Genomic DNA, 6107 nt, shown 5'->3' with positions numbered 1-6107 from the left:
GTCTATATTTGCTCAATGTGAGATATGAAATATGTTAACAATTTTTCTTTGGATTTCTTCAAATGTGCCTACGACTTGGCAAGCTTTTTGTTAGCATAGAATAATTAATACGTACGTGCAAAAAACAAAAAACAAAAAACAAAAAAAAAAAGTTACCAACCTTTTTCTCGTTGCATCGATAGTTTCCATGCCTAAGAAAAATAAAGACTTAATTTAAGAATAATTATATTGAAAATTATAAAGGTATAGTAAGGAACAAATGAAAATTAACCAATAGTCACAACTCACATGTCCTAGAAGATTGAGGCTATGATCAAGATGTTCAAACTCTCTGTTCTTCTTCCCAGTCACTATCTCCAAAATTATGACACTACAGTTAAAGACATCAGATTTAACCGAAAAGTTCCCATCTATTACGTACTCTGGAAACATATAACCACTACATCTAAGCAAAATAGGGAAATGAATCCCATAACACTTGGAAAACTATATAAGGTTCATAAAAAGTGTTAATTTAATGTATTTTTGAGTTCAAATATTTGTGAGTCTTTAAGCATTTTTTTTTATTTTAATGTGTTTTTAGTGTTATTTTGCAGGAAAAATAATAAAATGGGACTTAGTGGCATTTTAGAGTCAAAAATTAGGGCAAAAAGCACTCAAGGCCACACAAGGCTCTTGGCCAAACGACCTGTGCAGGCGCGCCACCTGAGTCGCGCGCCAGGGCCACAACCCACGTGCCCGCACCACATTGGGTGCATGGGCATGCCACTAGCCATGCGGCCGCACCCTCTTGCGTGCTGTTGACGAACTTTGTGCCATTTTTCAACTCTTGATCAATATGGATGGCTAATTTTGGACCCTTGGATGAGTTTGATTGAGATTTTTCCCATGTTTAAGCATATTTAAGTAAAAGAAACTCTAGTTCCCAACTTGGAGAGGATAAGAGGCACAAAAATTCCTAAAGAGAGTAGCTTGGATTTGGAGATTCTTGAAGAATGCTTGGGAGAGATTTTTGAAGATTTTAAGACTTGAAGCTCATCTCCACAAGAGTTTTCTCTTCTCCCTTTTCTTTATAGTTTTTTTTTTTTTTTTTTTAGTTTTTCTTCTTGAATTTGTCATTATGGTTATGGATTCCTCTATGTTGAGCTAGATTATTATTATAAAGCTTGATGTATCTTTATTTGAACCGTGTTTTGATTATCTTGTCAATTGTTAGATAAATTTCATCTTAATTTATTTATGTTTTTTTACGCTTAATGTTTCTAATTTATGTGGCCAATGAGTTAGATAATTTTATATTGTGATTTTGATGCTTGGGAGAGATTGATTTCATAGTCTAAAATTGGAAAACATAGTCTAGATTGTTGTGAGTAGGGGAAGAGATTAACACTTAGATAATATCGTTGAGAGTCTAGGATACGAAGACCTCTAAAGGGCCCATTTTCTGCAAACAGTTGCTGCCCAGTTTTTTAAACAATTTTGGACAGCTTTGCAATGTTTTCAAAAACGACTTAAAACTTGTATTTAGGGCTAAAACTGAGTTTTTTCACAATCACAAAAAAAAAAAAAAAAAAAAAAAAAAAAAAAAAAAAAAAAAAAACGTTCAAAACATCAAGAACTTCAAGTTTTAGCTTAGAGTAACTGAAAAATCTCGCTCTATAATGCTCGTTTATAGGTTTAAAGTAACTGGAAATTAACTTAAATCATGCAAAAACTTAGGCTAAATATAAACATACCATACATAACCAATCAAGATAACCTCAAAACGTACAAAACTACAATAAAAGTCACACACCCTTATTACAAACTATTTCCTCAAGAACCACAAATTACATTAATGGATTCTCAAACTTAAACTTTACTAAAAACAAAGGAGAGGTTAAGGGTTTACCCTTAAAGACCAATATTAATTGACTCCTCCTAGCCTCTTTGATCACCTTCTTCTTCCTCTAAGGTTTGCTAATGTCTTGGAATTAGAAGAGTGGAAGAAAATTTGAGGACTAGAGGGGCGATTTTGTGTGGGAATAAGAGACAATAATGAGAGCAAATGGGAGAAAAGTGGTGCTTGGTTTATTTAGGTTCTACTTATAGACTTTTTCCTAATCTTGATTTAGCTCTTGATTAAGTTTCTTAAGCTAAGTTAATTAGAAGTATTAAGCACAATGATGAATACTCAACTAAAGAAAACAATACATCGCCTAATAGTGATTGAAAAATTCAAAACATCATGGTTCGGCTACATCGTAGCCGTAGATTAGAAAAGTTAGAACACAATGAAACTTAAAAACATCCTAACAATTGTCTTAAGCATGAGAGAAGAGAAAAAGGAAACTAATTGTCGAAATTGAAGCCGAATCCATTTCTAGTTGAGCCGTCTTCTCCGTCATCGTAACATGTTCTCTCTTCAATTCTCTGATGGCAAAACGTCCCTAAAACTACCCTAAAATATCCTATTTAAAGTCTTGGAGCTGTAGGGGCAACACTGTAATTTTGAGCAACCAAACACTGTAATTTAAAATATCCCTTGCATTTATAAAACTAATAAAAAAAAGTGTTGTTTTCATTTGATTGGCTATAGACAGTACATAAGACATAAAAAATATTATAGATTTTGTAACACAAAAAGAAAAAAAAAACGTCTTTTCTCCTATTTATTTATTTTATCTACCCTTTAATATTGTAATAGTTATTTCCGTAGAAATATTTTGCTTATTCAATGACGATGAGGAATCAGTCTCTGTGAAAGTTCTTTCAGTGTAAAATCCAGGTTGTTTAGGTTGTGGCAGTGAAGCATTTTCGCTATCTAGCATGAAGAGGACAGATGCCATTAGGGGTCTATCTTCCGGGCGTTTTTGTACACACAATAGACCAACTTGGATGCATCTCAACACTTCTGATACAGGAACGTTCTCCATCAAAATATCAATGAGTTCCATTGGTCTACCATCATTCCACAATTTCCATGCCTAAAACTCCCCAAAATTAATTTCAAAATTAGCATGAGAGTTGGAAATTAAGACATGGTAAACAAGGCAAAATAGAAAAGCGATTAACTAATTAGTCGCAACTCACATGTCCCAAAAGGTTGAGCTCATGATCAGGATGTTCAAATCCTCTATTCCTCTTCCCACTTACAATCTCCAAAACCATGACACCAAAGCTAAAGACGTCAGATTTCACCGAAAAGTGTCCATCTATTGCAAATTCCGGAGACATATAACCACTGCATCAAAACAAAAATAAATAAATAAATAAAGAGATGCATCACAAAATGGGTTAACAAGTATATAAGAATAATAAGCGAGAAATGGAAACTTACTATGTTCCAACTACTCTTTTAGTATTTACTTCATTTTGGTCACCTCCAAATATTCTTGCCATGCCGAAGTCTGATATCTTAGGATTCATCTCATCATCTAAGAGGATATTGCTAGCCTTAAGATCTCGATGAATAATTCTCAACCTTGAATCTCGGTGAAGATAAAGAAGGCCTCGAGCAATTCCCACTATAATATCAAACCGCTTCGGCCAATCAAGTGCATTATCCCTTGTTTTATCTGTGTCAATTCACATGACAAATATTTTACTCAACCAATTAAAGACACCATAACAAACATAAAAAAAAAAAAAAAAAAAAAAAAAAAAAAAAAAAAACAAAAAAACAAACAAACAAAAAAAAAACTCAAGATGGATTAGGGGTGGCTAACTGAATATATATAAGTCCAAGCTTTTATTGGGCATATACTCATAGATCAACATCCTCTCTTCTCCTTCAATACAACATCCCAACAGCCTCACAAGATTCCAATGTTGAAGCTTTGCAATTAAAACCACCTCATTCTTGAACTCTGGAAGGCCTTGTCCAGAATCTCTAGAAAGTCTCTTCACTGCTATTGTTTATCCAGTTGGAAGCATACCCTGTATAATAGATCAATTTTTTTAGCTTAAAATACAACTTTACATACATACATATATACATACATACATACACACACACACACACACACACATATATATATATATATATAAAGAGAGAGGGGAAAAACTCATAGAAAGAGATAAGATTTTTCATTTGACAATGAAATACCTTGTAAACCGGACCAAAACCGCCCTCTCCAATTTTGTTTGTAGAGGAGAAGTCGTCAGTTGCATTGGCAATGATATCCAGGCCAAATGAAGGTAGCTGATCTACGTCTTCCTCTAGAAGAATAGGATGTTCATGTTCATTTGAATTGGTTGCTGCGTTATCTGAAAAAATAATGAAAATAAAGTACTGAAACATAAAAACACATACGCATAACAAAGTAGTGCATCCGTCAACTAGATCAATTCAATACCACGTGATACATTTTCTGTTTTAAGCAACTATCGTATTCAACGGAAAAGAAATTATAAAAATTATTTTTCTACTGAATGTCAGCATTATATTTATGGAGACGTCAGGGAGGGAATATTTGTTCGACCAAATAATAAAGAAAACACTGTGCTTCGCTTATTTCAACCATTTTTTTAAGCAGAAAATTTATAATTCTTTATTGATTTCAACTTATCTCAAACTCATCCGTTCTTCCATCAGAACGGGAGGTCTTCTGATCTTTAACTGCGGTAGAATTATTCCTTATTCTTTAGTCAATTATACCAATAGTTTAACTGTTTTATATATTTGATCAAATGTGGTAGGCGGAATTATTTAGATAACCAGATTATCATGACTATTGACTAAAGATATTTCCATTAAAAGAAAAAAGAGAAGTAAGAAAATTATTGTACCAAATTGGCTTATGTCTGAGCGGGAGGCCCTCCTCCTCTTCCTCATGATGTACCCTCCCACCAAAAACAACAGAACAAACCCAGAGACAACTGACACTGCGATGACCACAGCCCTTTTTTTTTCATTCTCATCGGATTCTGTGAACCAAAGCAGAATAGATTGACAAATTAATACAATAATTAGGAGTACGAAAATAACAATTTCTGATCTTAAAATAATACAATCAAAGGGGCTAATGGCGGTTGGATTCAAACAAAAACAACAACTCCTTCTTCGACACAAACCAAAGAATGATTAAATCACGTTAGAGTATTAAAAAAAATGGCCATGTTCTAGCAGAGGAGGGTAATTAGGTCTTACTCAATTCAGAAGCATCCATTCGAATATACACATCTTGCCCACCAACACTGAAACTTCTCATATCAAACAGCTCCCCAGACCACACCACATGTAATGACTGAGAAAATTTCAGACCTTAAATAATACAATTCATGTATTTTTAAGCCAAGGATTTTCTTAGAAAATATTATGTTATATTGTGAATGGAGGATTTATGGAATTAATATATGTATTCCTAAATTCTATAGCAAATTTCATGTTAAGTTCATGTTTCGATCAAGTAAATTCGATCGATAAATTCTCGCCGTATTTTAAGGCGGAATAATTTTCAGTACAAGTATAGTTTGAGAATCTTAATTTCAAGAATCTCTAAGCACGGCACGATGTTAGCGGCGTATAAAAAAAACGCACTGGCATTTTAAAAGAAGAAAAAAATCCTTAATTGCTAGACAGTTAGGTTAAAGTCGCAAGATAAATACCTATAGTAGATGGGTACAATATGAGCTCGGGAGTTGACACTGTCAGAAACGTCATTCTCGGGATAGAATACAGAAAATTAAAATTTAGAATTTGTTCAGTCTAAAATTAATTTCAAGACTTGAAACAGTTTAAAATATTACGCGAGTAAGAATATAAAACAATATTGAATTATTCAGAAATTAATATTGGACTGTAAGTAGTAGATTAACTTACGTAAGCTAAACTAATTACCTCTAATCAGTATAAATTTAATCTGTTTAGAAGAAATAATTGAGGATAAGATCAGGCACGTAATCTTGCCTTAATCAGATACTTTATATAGTGAAATTTTTAGGGTTCTTACACTTTCTTTCTCTTATTCTCGCTCATTCTCTCTCTCCTCTCACGTTCTCTCTCACACAAACCATCAATGGCCAAATACTCAAGTTAAGATTCCGACCTCCATTTTTGACACCACCGGTGTCAATAGAAAGATCTCGACGAGCTGAGTTCAACGACATGCGGCACGACCTCCAAC

General features: G+C 33.5%; 1 pseudogene; it reads right to left on the bottom strand.

Annotated features, from left to right (window-relative positions):
• Positions 1-2650: 2650 nt before the first annotated feature.
• LOC112090808 overlaps positions 2651-6107 on the bottom strand; it is a 7907-nt pseudogene continuing 4450 nt past the window's right edge.

The sequence above is a fragment of the Morus notabilis genome, unplaced genomic scaffold (genome assembly GCF_000414095.1).
Source record: "Morus notabilis unplaced genomic scaffold, ASM41409v2 Scaffold4011, whole genome shotgun sequence".
Lineage (NCBI taxonomy): Eukaryota > Viridiplantae > Streptophyta > Magnoliopsida > Rosales > Moraceae > Morus > Morus notabilis.
The sequence above is the reverse complement of the archived record's forward strand: the minus strand, read 5'-3'. Positions and strand labels throughout refer to the sequence as shown.